The 18,496-nt window shown below is 36.3% G+C and overlaps 1 protein-coding gene across 3 annotated transcripts in view; it reads left to right on the top strand.

The window, feature by feature from the left end:
* The window catches only part of LOC145984028 (cytosolic carboxypeptidase 6), a 1,364,216-nt gene that overhangs the window by 444,512 nt on the left and 901,208 nt on the right, over positions 1-18,496 (top strand). The gene's annotated exons all lie outside the window — the stretch shown is intronic.

Below are 18,496 nucleotides of genomic sequence, written 5' to 3'. Positions count from 1 at the left end.
ATAAATTACAAAATTAAAATACTACTAGATAAATGGGGAATATTAAAGAAAAGGAGGCTTGGAAGACTATAATAACGAGGAGCATATGATGAAAGGACTTTTCAAAGACAGAGTAGGGTGTTCCTATAAATTATTTCCAGGGCTTTTCAGTTATATATATTATATATTATATTGCTGTTCCTTCGAGAGAACTCCAGTGAATAAAACATCATAGTATACTCTTTCTCTACCATTGGTTTGACTATATAAATGATACTCAATTACCTTGCGATAAGAATATTCATAATAAGCAGGTAGCATAATTATTGGCGCCTTAAGGCGAGGTTAGTAACACATGTAGCAACAGAATTGGACGTGCAAAGATATTTTTACTTAGACTTACCCGCTTATACTTATTTACGTTTGGGTCATTCCATGTCAAATCGACCAATTTCAGAAAATTTTCCAGGTCATGGTTTTGGATTTGGATCAAATTTCGCATGATGGTTCAATCATGTCTGGAAGGCTTGTATTCAAAATATTACGTTCCACCGATAAATAGTTCTAGAGTTATAGCCTTTGCAAGAAGGTGGTGCGCAACAGAAAATGTGACCTAAATCTAAGAAATGAGCCTCAGAGCTATTAAAATTTCAGGAATTTATAACTATCGAACTATTTATCACAGCCTAGTTATGTTTACACACCAAACATGCGTATTGTATCAAAATACCCTCAGCTTGTTTACATTAACAAATACACGTAAAATACACCAAAATATGCCTTAAAAGGCCTTACATGTCAAAAATACATATTTTGTGTGCCTGCTGTTCCAACTGTAATCCAGCCAGGAAGGTGGAATTATTTTTTTTTTCTAGTAACTCTGATGTGGGCTCAGTTTGCGCACATTATGTTTCCTCCATATATATCAACCAATCCATATTATATGTGGCTGAATATGAAAGAAATTGAAAAATCACCGGAAAATGGAGGATCTTTGAAATGGTGTAGCACAAAAGGGACAAGTGATATTCAAGCCAAATTTAATGCACTACATAATCAGACCTTCCTTTAATGTGTGTCAAAATTTCAACTTGTTATTGCCATGCGCTAGTGCACAGTAAAGCTGGACCCTTAAACGCCGGGTGCGTTTTCAGCGGTAAGTTTAAAATTGCGCAAGGTTTCAAATGAAAATTTATATCTCCGTAACTACGAATGCCAGATTACAGCTCTTTCTTTTTTCAGTACAGCCTAACCTACACGCCTATTGTTGAAAAAAACTAAATTTTCACTCACCAAATAGATGATGAAGAAGACGAAAGTTAAAATCTATTCTTTTCTTTTCACAAAATTTTCATTTCGTCGGGCCTCCACGCAGGCAATGCCGGAACGTGATGGTTTAAAATGGAACCTGAATATTGCCCGATATGTGTTTCATTCTTGTGGCAAGAATTGCTTACTTGCTTCGGGTACTTTCGGAGAAAAAAATATAATTTCTAATGTTAGAGCAGTATTTTTTCAGGGGATATTGCGCTCATCCCTTTCCTTTTCCAAAGAAATATATCCAGAATCAAATTGAACTCTACTAATTACTAACAGGATGATTCAAGGCTCGTGTAGCACTCAAAACATGCATCTCCGAACATTGCCTGAGTCGTAGCATGCTCAAGAAGTCGAAAAAACCAAATGTGTGACATATGTCACATCCCGGCATTTAAGATTTAAAAACATGTATTGGAACAGATGACCACTTTCTTGTAAAAGCCACAAAATTGGGCTTTAACCTCGCAAAAATCACTAAAGAGGAAGTAGACGATCACACATACACACATTAACAGATTGAGTTAAATGTCATAGGACACCCTTTCATTTCAGAGAAGGAATGGAAAATTAAACATCTGAGTACCACAGCTAAAAGGAGATGACATTACCTACCTTCCAAAATAAAACTGCTACATAGCCGCCACATTGAAATCCGCCATCTTGGGTTCAGATTAGTTTTTCAAAATGGAAGGGTGTTATTATGATGTACAAATCAGGCTAGGTTTTTCACCCTTCAGAAATTCATTTCTGCAATCCGCTTTGCTTTATGTGGTATGTACAAACGTTATTTTGTTTCATCCTGCTATCAACATTCTGTGTCTTGTGTCATGAAAATCCCCGATGTCAGTGGAATAGGATTCAACTGATCATTAATTCCTACTATTTTCCAGCCGCCATATGAAAATGTGAGCATTATACCTCCAAAGGACAACGTTATGTGCACCTATGTGATGTGTTCAGTACGCTACTCCTTGTGTGGCTGAGCACAAAGCAGCTTTGTCCACTCTTTATGCACTCAGACGAGAACATCTGGAAAAAAATATGTTGCACTTCTCCATAATGTGCTCCTGCAGGAGATCTTTGTAGCGGAATGTCGTGGCATACACAAGAGCTTTCAGATGTTCCACAGCTAGAAATCAGGTGGTTAGGTCGGCTGATCTGGATGTCCATTCCTCCGGACAATGCCTACCAATCCAATGACCAGGTAATTCATATCAAGCCATTGACGAAAATTGTGGTGGAGGAGCTTCATGATGTTGGGAATAACAGGGGGAAACTGTCATCTTCAATAAGAATGGAAGGGAAGAATGTCTTCTGTAGCATTTCCAGCTAGCGCTATGCATTTAGGGTGAATATGGGTGCCGTGAGTACCACCTGCAGTCAGGCCCGTACCCAAGGGGGGGGGGGCGGGGCAGGGGGAGCATGCCTCCCCTCGAACCAAGAAATGTTTTAATGTGAACCTATAAAAATCTACAAAAATAACATGGTCGATTTTTTTAGAATTTCGATTTTCTTCTTGCATAAATGAATGGGTTGTTTCTGGAGAGAGGCAGACTCTAGAAGTCTCTACTCTTCTATATTTAGTAATTTTGGTTTTGTAACCGCAAGGCTACCAGAAGTCCCAATTTGCCCGGGGTAGTTTACTATTTTAAATCTCTGTCCTGACTTTTTTTTCGAATGTGAAACATATTTTTTTTGTTAATTCACATTGAGACGTTTTCTTCATTATAAGAATACGAACTTGTAAAAATATTATTTTATAAACCTAGAATTATAATTATTATACATTTTATGGCCGTTAAGTGGTGTTGATATAAGACGATTAAAGGTAATTTGAAAACATTGTTAATTTGGGAATACTGTATTATTCGATTAATTTTGAGAATTGAATGTAAGCAATAAGCACCAAGCTATACACCGTGTGACAGCCTTTCTCTGTAAGCGACTGTATATATTGTTGATTGTCGGGTCAGGGAGAGGAGATGGTGGGGTTGAATTTTTTTCCCGTTACTTTGGATCATAATATTGCAACCCTACAATTGTACGTCCAGCTGCAATACTACGATAAAGTTGCTGGTCATATCCAGGGTATGAGATCCCAGGGGGGGATGGGGTATCTCCCACAAACGATCTTGTCCTAAAATCACCCCCTCCCCAATAAAAATTTTCCGAGAGGAAGAGTTTGTGTTGTAACAACAAAGAGAAGCAATTAGTTTTGACTTTAAACATACCTTACTAAGAAGAATATCAGGAACACATGCAAAGAAGGTAGAACAAAGAATGACGTCTGTCTACGTATTTTTGAATGTTGCATACTACTCTTGTTTTCTCTCTCTTTATTTCTTTAGAGCTGGTAACAGCATGGGGTTAAAACTATCCCTGGACCCAACTATCTAAATTATAATAAATATACTAAATAGATAAGGAAACTGAACCCAACTATCCCTGGAACACAGAAATTAGACCGACCTGTTATTTCTCCTCCATTTTTCACTTCCTTTCGTTGACTACCGCAACGTATATTAATATATACATTAAACATAGCATTTACAAGTTAATTTAATAGGAAACTAATGTCTTCTTGATGTCTTATTTCTTGCTCCTCCACCTAGTTACGTAAACATTGTTCATAGTATTAGTATATTAGATCTTCAATTTGTAATCGAATTTGCAGATGTGAACAATATCACACGCTGCTTGAATGAAGATGGTGTGGGATGCACAACCAACTGTCCTTTTATTAGCCACATTTCTTGAATGCTAAGTTTTCTTTTTGTTTGAATTTGAATTAAATGTTTTTGGGTGCGTCAGAACTGAGGCTATTTTGCACCCGTCACAATATACGGGGTCCAGCCCCTTATCATAACAAAAATAAAAGCGTGTCTGAAAACTAAAATTTCCTTACCTTGGTTAAAAGCTGAGGCTAAGAAGGGCGCTCGGCACAAATAAGGACAAAACACAGGACGACACAGAATTATACTTGCCATGGGGCCAGTCGCCAGAGCCTTGTGAGTCTGCAGTCCAGGTTGTACTACGTGGAAGTGAGGTTGATTATTGGGTGCACTACGTGGCAGGAGCACCACTTACACACCAAGTTTTTTTATCTTTTTTTTTAATCGGATTCAACGAAAAGAGTAGGTTTATAATATTTTTTTCAATGTCTAAATATTCCAGCTACATCTAGGCAAGGGGTTCAAATTCGGTGCAGGCGGTGAGAAAATCTATTCATGTACTGGGAAAACTCTAGCTACAGCTCTGATATGGAAGTATTTCCTTTCAAGAGACCAGTAGCAAGTGTACAATAGCAACATATACAGAATAAAAGTATAGCACGAATTCAAGGCTAAAATAAGTATGAAATTTTATTCATCATTGTTAATAGAAAGGAATAATTTAATAAAATCTAACACTTACTAAAAATATTGCACCTATTTTGTAATTTCTTGACATTTTCAACCAGTTCTTTAATGAATTAATTTGCTAGTATATGAATGTAGCAAATTAATTTATTTATATATATTTAATTATATTATTTAATTATTAATAATTAAATAAATTTTAATTATTAATATATGACACATGTATATGTATGTGTGTGCAATTTCGGGCTTGCACCCCGCTCAAAAAAAATCCTGGGTACTGGCCTGTCTGCTGCAATGCATCCAGGAGGCCTACAACACAATTTATTCCTCCAGATGTTTTGGTGCTTAACGACTGGACAAAGTGCCTTCAACGAGCATAAAGGGTAACTTACTGAACACAAAATAGTAGCATCATGTGGTCATTTAGATGTAGTTGTTTAAAATGTTTGAGCTAATAACTTTTGTACCACACCACATGTGGCAAAACAAATCTAATTGCAGAAATAAAATTTTGCGAGGAAAAAACTGGCCTGATTTGATATACCATTTATTAGTCACAAATGATATGTAATCCTTTCCCATTGGAAAAACTAATCTAACACAAGATACAAAAATAGCAGAGTTCTTGAAGTTAATTAGGTAAATTTGAAATTGTTTTACAATTAACAAATTTTCGCAGTTTACGATATTCCGTAACATTGTAAAATGTAAACTCCGTACCTTAAAATAAATATATACTGTTCAATTGAATTGAATTAGAATATTTGGATACATTGGAATTACACAGTCTCTTTATATTGTTAATATATTTGCCTTGTATGTTTGGGGGGGATGGGTGGTGATAATACGGAAGGTTGAAATAGAGAAAACATCTGCTTGAAAAATTCAATTTTTCAAAAGTACTCCTTGAAAACCGGGAATTATACTTGAATATTATCATGGTCATAGAGTGGCCATCCTGTTATTTATACATTACTTTGATACAAAATTAAAAGCTCCAAAATAAGAGTAATATTTTTAACCAACAGAAAAAAGTAGTGGTATTATTAAAAATATTACGTACTGCTTATTTCATGTGCATTTTTAGTAATGGTTGTTTATTACAAAAACAAACAGTTTGTGATAGAAACATTAGTTAAATTAGTTAATTATAGTACAAATGGAAAATTGAATATTTTTGGCAATGGTTCAAAATTTAACTTTAATGCGCGAAACGAATGCGTTATCCTATTTCAATTTCGTTTTATTTCCTACGATACTACTTGCATAATGAAGTGGTCCCGCACTATTAGAACTTGATGAGGGGAACTTCATTTTCGACTCACCCTAACGTAACTACGCCGGTGGCAGAAGTTGCTATTGAAAATTTGCTGTTAAAATCCACTTATCGCCGTAGAGTTAGGCAACACACTTAACGCCTTGCAAGGAGACAAGCGTTTCAGGATCTAGGTGTCCCATATTTATTGCCGGTGACTGTACATAGTGGTTCGGATTCCACTTTCACTGTAGGCCTTTCTGATCATGAAGTGGATTTAAAATCTCAACTCAGGGAATATCGAAGTGTCAATTTTAAGAGATGCATGTTCAATTATTTAATAAATCTTAAAAATTGGTAGAGGAAAAGGTCTAAATATCGGACCCCCCTTTTTATGTTGTCATTTTTGGAGGGGAAAAAATATATCAAGCACCTGCCTTTAAAATGCATATCTATGAAATATATACTTAAATGTAATAGCATGTTAAAGTATAGAAGGTCTCCATTTTTTAAAAAAAAAAAGAAATGCAATTTCCAAAAAATTGTAAAATGATGTATTTCAAAATTGTGGTCTAAATATGGGCTACTAGTGGCAATATCACATAAAGCAATTAAAATTTAAAAAACAGGCATTTATCCCTAAAACATTATAAAATTCATATTTATGAAAAATCTGTTGTTTTGAAAATCAAGCGGAATGGGAAAAATCGAAATTAAGAAAAACATCCAAGTATTTGTTGAAGATGTGATCTCAACATTAGACCTCATGTCATAGCCCATATTTAGACCATCACGCTATTTTTCTTCTTCAATTTATTTTCGCTCTCTGTGGTACATATTTCACAAACAAATCATGGCATTATAAAAGCCCACTTTTGTTTTTATGTACTGCTAATATCATAACCTATACAAAGCAGATGAGAATTCAGAAAACGTTGAGTTAAAACATACCTGCAAAAAGTTTTCGGAGGTCGCAATTCTATAACAGCGTCCAAGCCCGAAACTAACCACTACTTTCTCTTGCGAATTGGCGCCGCAACCTTTGTCCTTGACAGATAACCAGTTCCAATAGCCTCTGCCAGGCTGCAGCACCCGAGAGCGTTGGTAACTCCAAAACCCATATTTAAACCTTCGCCCATATTTAGACCTTCTCCTCTACAGTTTGAAATGAAATACTGGTAGAAATACAATTCTACATGACCTTACGTCCCAGCATCCAAGAAAAACAATTTCAATTCGTTGATGCAAAGGATGTAACCTTATGGTCGAACACTGGCAGACTTGACCTTTGCTAGGGAGCCTATGTCTACATGCCGCTTCTTCTAGGCTGAGGCCCTCCTCTCTCTCTTCTTGAACGGTAATTTGATTGGCCATCAAGGTCCGCATCGAACATATTTATCGGATCTATAATCTCCCCTGGAAATTTCCATTTTGATTTATGGGAATCGTTAACGCGTTCCTGCTCTGGAACCTCGTTCTGGATCAGCTTCACCTGCGTAACGGATAGTGATCGTGGTGACACCGGGAAGCGATTTGGGACTCAGAACTGGCCATATGTCTCCCCCCCCAACCGGCACCTTTGAAGCCGCCGTGCGATACTTGATCACTCGCGTGATTTATCTGTTACTTTAAGCTTCCCATTACGAGTGGGATCGAATGGGTAGAAAACTACGAGGGGGAGAATCGAGCCCTACAATCTTTTGCCCTTGGGATTAGTTTTAAGTGTACCAGCTAGTTGTGGTAGTACTCTATCTCCATTGATCCCCCTCTCCCAAAAGTGCGACTATTCGTAAAGGATGTCTCTGCTAGACTCCTGTTCCACAATCAGTTCCCACACAGCTTAAATTTTAATGCTTTTAGCAATGTTGTCTAGGTGTGACCTAACAGGCTTTAGATTCCTAGATTACTGGAATGTCAAGGTTGATCTTTTCTTAGGGACACACTCTCTTCCACGTAGTACACCCTGGACTACATTCTTGCAGACTAACGAAGCTCTGTCGTCTGGACTCACAGCCATCCTCTGTGGCACTTGTGTTGTGCTCTCCATATGTGTTTGTGATTGTCCCTTCATCTACATCTTCTATTCGCCATTCATCCTCACCCTCACAATTAGCCACAAGCGGCAGTAAAATAAATCATATTATTCATTCATTTGGTCGCAAGATTAGCATAGAATCCAGTGAATACATGAATACCTGAAGGGATACATACTGGATCATGTTGATAGTCACACAACCTCCAACTATGATTGGCACTGGAAACATTATTATCGTACTTCCTAGTCCATGTATGACTGGCATTATGTGAAGTAAAAGTGATGATGCATGTGTTGTTTTCTATTCGAAGTGAGGTTTGCAACAGAACTATCTTCATAACACGAGAAATTACTTAAATATTATTATCTATTTGCTAATGAGTAGCTGCTGATTTCATGCTTCGCTGTTCACGTTGCAGCGCGATGTGCTAACCACTCGGCCACAGGGTCCAGAAAGAGAGAAAGAAGAGGGCTCTTTATCAAAGTACTATGTGTTCTAGATGGGAGAATTAACTTTATCTTCTCATTGCATTACAGAAATATAGCCTTGTTTATGTTTTTGGAAATTAGGGGTAAATAATCGCCAATATTAATAATTTAATATCCTGCGTGTTTTTGTTAAATATTTGTTCAATTCATTATTATACAAATTATTAACGCACATTCATTGATTAATGTATTTGTCATGGAAATCAACACAATGATTTAGCCTATTGTTACAAAAATGTTTTAGCAAAAATGAACAATGTACATTTGAAAAATTCACTACTGAACATATAATTCATTTAAAGTTTCACTTCTTTTGAAAAAAAATTATATGTTATTTAATGTTTCATAAATAATAGTAATACTCACGCATACTCTGTCCGGGGAATCTCTGGAGTGAGCAATCGAAAACAAGTCTCTGCGGGGTGGGGAACAGCGACTGCAGTTACCAGCTTTTGCAGCAGCGTGTACTGCTTAAACTCCGCTCACTCGCTTTCTCAACATCTCTGCCCTTATGTGTGATCTTTCTCCAGAGATTCCCGGGATAGAGTGTACCTGTATAAATATATTGCTGCTAGGTGTGGAGAATATTTGTGTGGCCTTGCTAATTTTTAATTATTCTATAAAATGTACGGACACATCTGGGTTGTAACTATTACATTCAAAGTCAACGTTATCCCTAAGACCAAAAAGTGTCCGTGACTGTACAATGTAGAAACTAATATAAGCAGGTAATGCGTATTTGTTAGGATCATGCACTATGTAACACTCACTTCTTGTAATCAAGGGGTCCTTGGTTAGATTCCCGATAAGGCCGTACAGTGGACACAAAACAAACTCTTGCTATCTTTTAGTATGAAATCAGTTTAAGACAGTTGAAATCATTATATTAATATAAATATATCTACATAATGAAAAATAACTGGGTTCAATTACACCACGTAGAATTACAAATGCCGTTGTTTTAGATATTGAGGTTCATGGTACGTACCTCTTTATGAGGATGTTTGAATCGTGAAGATGGAAAGAAAACTTGCTGAGCTCAGCACACTCTTGAAAAGATTGAACGTATCTTAGCCGTTCCTTCAGAATTGGGGAAAACCCCAATAATATGTATCTTCAATAAGATACAATGTAACTGAAACGACAATCTATCATCGAACACTGAACAACGATCTGTTAGTGCAGTGACTCATGTGTCTGGCCTGTCTATTAATGTGCCTTCTATTTCGTAGTAATGGACATTTTACGGGGGTTAAAGTTACAATCCAACCTTTCTTAGGGTTTAGGTTTACTTTATTTTTTTACATCATACTATAAGATTTTCAATATATTGTTGTAACTTCATTGAATGTCCTTCATAATAAATATATGTACTTCTGAAGAATTCTAGATCGTCAGCGATTATAAGGTTATCGGAATTTGTAAACTATTTTGGAAAGTGATTAATTAATATTCATTGTAACAATGAGTCAAGATTGATCCTTGTGACACGTCTTCGTAAATTTCAAATGCATGGAAGCAGCAACCTTGATTTTTCTTATAAATGTTTTCGATTTTTGAGGTATGAACACTTTAAATCTTGAAGAGAAGAGGAGGGATTATAAAATACTAACTTTATCAAGACAATATGATGATGTACCAAGAGTGTAAAGGAAAGTCCAAAGAAACAAAAAAAAAAAAAGAAACAAAATCCAACGGAGAATGCATCACTGCAATGAAATAGGTTGGGGCTTACGGAGGAGGTCAGAATAAAACTCTTCATCGTCTCGTTGTTTACATAAATACGTAGGCGGCAGGCTTACTGTATTCATTCTGTATTGGATAACTCTTTTTTAAAGAAATTACATTCAGATGTTTTAAAACAACAACATTAAACCACTTTAATAAACACTCAGATGTTACAGACAAAGAAAGTATACCAGTTTTAAATTATATTAGGAGGGCCTCCCCGATGGCGCAGTGGTAGCGTCGTCGCCTTGCAATCAAGGGGTCCCGGGTTCGATACCCGGTAGAGGCACATAGTGGTTCGGATTCCACTATAAACTGTAGGTCCAGTCCCGATTAGCCTTACTGTGCATAAAGTGGACTTAAAACACTAAATCAACCAACCAACCAAATTATATTAGGACAATATCCTGGCACAGCAAATTAAACAATGCCTGACTGAGCGACGGGAATGATCTAACAATTGCGAAACGTGCGTATTGAAAATGAAACCAATCAATAAATGATTGCTATGTTACAATCGCTCTACATTCATGAAGATTTTACGGAGGCATGTTCAATTGGTAGGTGCTCGAAATACACTTGAAGCTGCTACACGCACAAATCCCAAATGAGTATTGTGTGATGCGACATTTTGTGTCCTTCACTCACCGGATTATTTAGAGGCCACGTGAATATAATAAGATGTTGGATAAAAGGATTTGAAATCCTTTTCGTCATTGAAAATAAAATTATCGTAGGCTTTAGCAACTTTTGATATTTCTGATGTCTCTCTACGGGAGTCTCCTCTAACATTGACAAACTCTTCAAGAGCTTGTGTCTCAGACACTCTCTCCCTTCTCTGAAACTTTCAGCATCTAAGTGTGAAAGTCAACTGAAAACAAGTAAATAAGCGGAAGCTAGAAGTCCAGAATCTTCTCTGGAACTTTTCGTGTTTCATTATTCCCTCCGAAACACATCCCGAAAGTTTCTTCAAAGGAGGAGTTCTTGATCTGAGAGATTTCCCACCCTACGTCTACTTAATGTTTCCACCGGCAGACACCAACGGCATAATATCAAGTACTTCGCAAGTATTTTGCACTACGGTCACTTAATAATTATAGATTTTTCAACTGCACGTGAGGAAAACCTTTTATCTACCTGTTTATTCAGTTGTTGGCTTTATATGTAAAGTTGAATAACAACCCAAGCGGATGACAGTAGATTAATGCTCTTGTTTGGCGAGAAATGTCTTCATTCTGCTCTTTCCACGGAAAGTCATCGTCTGCACAAGTTTCTAGACTTACCTTTTACGGCATTTTTCAATCATAATCAGCCCTCAGTCTCACATAGAGGAAGTCGTTAAGAAACTTTCTTCGAACAGTCGTTGTGACACTTGTAAGGTATATCGTAGCAGATTGTCTGTGCTCATATTTCATCCTCTTCTCCCTAACGAAACCAATTACAGAGAGTTTTACTCGGGTGGCGCAATCACCAGGTTTCAAGAAATACTTTCGCATTGGAGGGATTGACAAAGTTATTTTTCGCTTTAGCTCGTGGATGTCGACGTCAATCTTCCTTTGTCCTTTTCTTCGTGGAAATTAAAACATAGAACACGCACTTGATTGATTTCAGTCCATTACAAAAGAATTTACGGTTCTCCGTTTATACATGTATTTACTTAGCTCTAATCCATCTAGTTTTTCGTCTTACCAAGAAACATGATTTATCTTCGAAGTCAAAAAATCTTGGATTTCACAATTCGCTACATGTTCTCGGCAGACATCCGTGGTGGAGCGGTTAGTGTATCGCGCTAGAACGTCAGGGGTTTCGGGTTCGAATCCCGGCCTAGGTATGAGTGTTTATTGTGAGTGTCCTTTCAACAATGTCAACGGAATACAGGGTTCCGCCCCCGAGTGAAACACCCTGTAATTTCAGAATTTAAAATACTTGGTTTAGTTTCAGAGATACTTAAGTGTATCAATTTATCTTTAAAAAACGAGATATATAAGACATAGGTGTAACCATAAGCGATCATTAGTATAAATCTAAAAAACGGCGTCTTAACATAATGTGCTGAAAAATATTTTCTGAAATGTAAGTGTAAGGTGATTTAGGTCAAGGAGGCGCATGGAGAGTGTGCATTAAGATGGAACACATTTCCATTCCGTCTTTGAAAGAATAAATCTGGTATGGGTCACGCTTGGGTGCCTCAATCCCTCTCCCATGCCATTAGAAGCAGAATAGTTGAAGAAAGATTTTTGTTCCCATAGCAGCAAAATTCTCCGACTTCTTGCAGAATCCTTATCAGAATTTCTGAGTAACAGTCGTACAGGGAAGAGTCCATGTATTTTTCGCAAAGATATGATGCAAAGTATTTTATTTGGGTTAAGAATTATAAGCAAAGACCCTCCAAAATTTTATCTGCTATGGGCCAAAAGTGTGGGATGTAAGATGTGTAAGAAATGTAGCTGTTGAGTTCAAGAATTTGATTCTGGCAAAATAAAAAAATACTTACACAGCCTATGCTTTCTTCTTTTCTCCATTCAAGTACTTTGCGACTAGACATAGTTTCACTTCATTTTCATTTAAAATTTCGGCAGAAAGACTCACAAATTTCAATCGATTCTTTTTTCTCGAAATGTGTCTCCCTGGTGGAATGGTTAGCACAGCACACTACGACGCCAATGATCCAGGTTTCGAATCCCTGCCTGGAAATGGGTGTTCTTTGTGAGTGTCCCTTCATCAATTTCATCATATTACACCGCATTTTTCCTGTATATAATGTCCAATGAACTCATATTTTTTATGTTATGTATATTTCAAAATCGTCTATCGAGCACTACATAACGATTAGATTCGGTCGACAACATAATGTACCTTTTTTGTTTAATGCTTTATCGTGTATGATGCATTTGTGTGTGTGTGTGTATATATATATATATATATATATATATATATATATATATATATATATATATATATTGTAGCTTCCATTAACAATGCAAATATATCCACAAAATAGAATGGCAACCCAAGGATTATCTTAATTTATGTAAATGCAACATCAGAGGAGTCTTGACGTTAAAACTTATCATAATGTGCCGTTGTGTGAAGTATTTATAGAATACATTTAGGCTGTAAAGTCAGTGTACATGGGAAACAAGCAGCCGTAAAGTGTATTTTTATTATACGTCTCTGTTCAAGATCATAAATTTAATCTAGGCAGCGATAATCTGTGATGTGATCATAATTTACGCGAGAGGTTAACCATTTATCCTTACTCGAGATTCGAAGTAAGGAATTATTCGGTTTACAAATCGTCATACTGACCACTAGACCATGGTGGTCAGTAACCATTAAGTGCATATGGATTGTGCTCTTATTTCAGGTCATATTGCGCAATTCACTCTTCCAGGTGTTTTCAAGTTCAAACCTACGAATCAATTAATTATCTATGTATATTTATTTACTCAAATTTGATCAAAATTTTATGGGACACTCAAATAGCGCATTCGCTTGATCTCTGGCAAATTGAAATTACACGGTAATTCTAATGTGTTGATGTGGGAGATGCATTCGCGATTCATGTTTAGGATACTTGCTGTGCGTTGTAAAATTTTTGTTGTGTGTCACATTATCGAGGTTTTTTGTCCCAAAACCCGCGATGGAAAAAGAATAAATAAACTGAACAAGCCAAACCAATTGCCCTCAGCAATTACAGATCTGCACAAAATAATCAAATATCAATCCAAAAGCAATAATGGAATTTCTGATTGGACATCAATTAGTGGAGAAATCTGTCCAGAGCATGTTCCTTCTTTCTGTCGGAACATACGCAATGCCATTTTTGATTGATTTGTTGCTGTTGAATTGTCAGAAAGTATCGAAAGTGAGACTTTTCCACATTTCAATAGGAATCTTGTAAACTGTACCTCAGTATCGGAATCCAAGGTGTATCCAGTTTAATATGTTGTGCATGCTTCGAGTCTTATGTACCATTCATAATATATATATATTTTTTTTACATAATTTCAAATGTTTTCATTAGTTTCATATTGTTCTATTTTCTCACACTTCTCTATCACAATACAGCAAACCAAAGCCTGTAAATACTTATAATCTCAAACCATCATGGAGCTTCTTGATTAAGCTGTCTGTGCATAAGGTGATCATTAAACAAATGAAAACACAAAGCTTTGTCATTGAAGCAAATTAACCCTTGCAACCTAATTTCGATCATGTGTGAATTCAATAAAAACAAAAGTTTCTGGGACGTATTTACTTACAGTAATAAAAATGAATGAAGCATTTAAATTTCTTTCGGATTTATTGTAAATGAGGCGTGAAATTTGGATAAAAAGTAATCTCAATTAAGTTATATATTTTATCTGAAGATGTTGAATATCTGTTCACCACGTGGAAGTGGCAACATATGATCGTGAAGTTTTAATATGCATAGAATTTTGTTTCATGAACATAGAAGTTTTTGTTACATTGTGGCCACTAATAAAATAACCACATCGTAAGAAAAGGGCATAGAGTAAAATATTTTCCAGCTAGAAAAAACTAATCTTAAAATTAGATGAAAATGAAAAACTGAATAATTATAACTTGTTCTTAGATTGGCCAAAAATTTGAAGTTTTATTACTTGAAAAAGAAAATGTATGTAGTTCTGTTTCGTAAACTATGTTCTCTGTATAATTATGTACCAAATAACAGCTTTCCCATTTGCATTGATATGTTAATTATACCCAGCAGGTTCAGCTTTTTCCATCAATTTTTATGTCATGTTACGCAGTAGCGTTTCAAGGAGTAAATAAAGTTACATCTAAACCTATCGTAAACAAAAATTGAGCTCTTGAGCTTTCATGTTTTTAAGTATGATGTACATACATAAAACTAAAGTATTAATCTTTTCTGTACACATAATGCTATACATGCAACAAACTTGAGAAAATGGTGTTGGAAAGACTGTGAAACACAGGAATTAAGAAGTATGCTAGATATGTTTGGTAACAAATTATCACGAGCCTTTCTGTCTATATTTAAAGTAAATATATGTTGCTTCTGGAAATAGTCAGCAGAACTAAAAGCAGAAGTCACACTGAAGGACCTGAACTTATATCAATCAAGTTCTACTTCTGTATCTAGTAGCCTACATCTAATTAAACAATGACTTGTGACTTATACTCCTGACTTGCTTTCACATATGATTCATGAATGAAAAAAAAAATCATATGATAAAATGTAGTTATTTACAGAACTCCACAACTAGAAGATAAGAAATACTCCATCACCCTAGATACTGATGAGTTGTCAAAATATAACAATGCAGCACCACTATAACTATACACCACAACAACACGTTTAATGAATATAATACGAACAACATATTGTACAGTATCGTACATTATTCAAAAAATATTTAATATATTATCAATGTGTCAGCTAATATTCTGTTTCTCTACAAATATGCACCACTACGTAGTCTTTGTGATAAGCAGGGAATAAGAATTAATAATCAGTGGAGTGATAAAAAGGGAAATCTACAAATACACCAGCATACACAAAAATCTAAGGAAAATTTACAAGTGAAATAATGTAAGAGAAGAGAATACTGGAAACAGTCGAAGCGAATGACCCTTCCTATTGTCACTGTAACCATGAATCGTTATGCGCGGTTTCTTCTGACAGGAAATTCCTTTAATTCCCAGAATTACACGGGATTTGCTGTTCTCGGAATTAGGACGCGATTTCTACGTGAATTTTATTCACAACGGTATTTTAAAAAATATTTTTATGGACAAGTAATCCAAAGCGCTTGTTTTCTAGGGTATCGCAAGACATTGTTAACTAGAGAAGTTCACCAATGATCGATTTACTTATTTGTATATAATGATAACTACAGTTTTAGGAATGAATGTACTAAGCCCTAAAGTAAATGTACATAATGAGAGTGCATATTTTCAGTTAAATCTCATAATTTGGTTATTTTACGTAGTTTTCATACCTCTCCAGGTTCATCGCGACGAAGTGGACACAGATGACGGACAGAACGTAATTAAAAGTTCGTGTTTATCTAGGATCGGAACTTATACTTTGTCCCAGATATCTCTGGAGCAAGGCCGCGCATAACGGCAGAGAAGAGTCGGAAATCGAGTAGGCAGAGTGAAGTAGTACACGCTGCTGCGAAGGCTGGTAACTGCAGTCGGTTCAACCCTCCACGCAATCCCGTTCCCTCTTACGTGTTCATTGGTAGAGCCGTCTCGCGTCATTACTTGCGCAGAGACACGTTCTCGTTTTCTTGCTCGAGAGATAACCGGGACAGAGTATAGAAACGTGTCTTCCCAGATAGCTACGTTAATCAATGCCACGATAGCTGGCGACTTTCAGTTAAAATTATATATTTTTGGATTTATTATGGTGTACCTTTTTCTCATTTCGAATTTAGATTGTCCATTTTAAGTTCTTTAGTGTCGCTGAAACATGACGATAACAGTGCCATTGATTTTTATGTTTTATTTTACTTTGCTTTTCTGCTCCATTATGTTAATGGTGACGATAAGTATGAATTGCGATTAGATGAAATTGATGGAATTTAAACTCAGAATAATGGGTGGCTAAATCGTCAACCTGCCTCTCAGGTCACTCAACCAACATCTTAAATTCAATATACAGTGCAGCCACAACACCATTTGGGAGGTCAGTTGATTGTAATATGACATTAAATGTGTAGATATTTCTTTAGGAAATAAAGTAAAGTTTGGGTAAGTAGCAGTTTCAGGCTACTTGTTGCATGGAATCTCGACGATGCTAATCATTTTTGAAACATGAATAACACGAAGCATTCGCACTGAATTTACTTATGCTACGAGACTCTAACTGTGAATGTTTCCTAACACTTTCTACCTCTTCCAGTACTTAAGTGACTGAGCTCTTCAATATTTGAATATTGAGTAACACATCATCATCATCATTCATCTTCATTGTCATGAATCATCGAGAGGTTTGGAAGTGTGTTTAAAATATTCAAAATACGTATCAAGTACTCCTCTCCAAACTGCACCACCAAGCTTCTTTCACGAAAGCACTGCTTATAATTTGTCTTTTTCGATGTTCGTTTGCAAGAAACTGTTCTAAACCAGTTCTGTCTTGCGTTACGAAGCTTACTGATAACGTGCTGTGCTCTTTCTTCACAAACCTACCGTTGCTGTCGAATCAAGTATTGTGAAGTGCGGTCCGCCTGTTCGTGTAACTCGGTTGTAGGTTTCGTAATGTGTATGTATGTGTTTAGGTGTACACATACGCGTAAGCAATTCTTGTGTATTGGATATTTAATTCTGGCTTTTTCAAAGCTTCGTGCCGGTGTAGAAGTAAGTTCATATTTATACCTCATTTTCATACTGATTTAGTTTTTTTTTCTATTGTTTCTTGCTTCTACCAGTTGGTTCATTAAAGTACCTGGATTTTAATTTGGGAGGGGCTTAACCTGGAGCCTAATAGATCCTACGTACATCTGATTAAGTAAATGGGGTTCATTTCTACCATTCTCAACAACGTAGTCATATGAATTATGTGTCACTTCTTTCTTCAATTGTTGGCGTCAGTTGAACAGTTGTTGAGGGAGTAGCTGTACCGGCAAGTACAATAGAATTTGAATTTAAAATTTTGTGTGCATCAACACTTAGGCTATTTTGCAACCGTCACATTATACAGGGTCCAGCTCCTTAGCAGGACAACACACAGAACTATATTGGCCATAAGGACAGACGCCAGAGCCTCGATAGTCTGCAAAATGCAGTCCAGGGTGTACTACGTGGAAGTGTGGTTGCAAATTGGGTGTACTACGTGGAAGGTGACCCCTTACACCCCACAAGCGCAATAGAGGATATTGGGATAGTTGTATTTTGTTATTGGCCTCATTGAAATTTTTTGAGTGGATCGGACAAGGGAACGGGAAAAGACACAGGATTCCAGGCCTAATGGCGTGAGTCACTTGCTTTGAATCAATGTAATGTCCGAACACATAGCAGAACGGGTGTGCCCGTAATTTACAATTCCTCTCCGTTGACGTCCGTATTTACACACAAAAATATACTGAATTTAGTACATTTCGTTATTCTGGCTAAATGAGTTGTGTGAGAAGCAAGCATATTGCGGTATCTTCCAAAGTATTGCCAGTATGATAAAAATTAGTGCCTTTCGTTATCAGCAAGTCAAAATATATACTATAAACAATACCTTATTTATCAATATATGTTTTATAACCTTTACCAACCTTTATCAAGTAAATAATTTCAAATCTAGAAATTTTAGTAAGTAGGTTTATCTTATGTAAGTTTCCACAA

This window comes from Lepisma saccharinum, chromosome 2 (assembly GCF_977018435.1).
Source record: "Lepisma saccharinum chromosome 2, izLepSacc3.1, whole genome shotgun sequence".
In the NCBI taxonomy this organism is placed as follows: domain Eukaryota; kingdom Metazoa; phylum Arthropoda; class Insecta; order Zygentoma; family Lepismatidae; genus Lepisma; species Lepisma saccharinum.
Note: the sequence above shows the minus strand (reverse complement) of the source record. Positions and strands in the feature narration are given on the sequence as shown.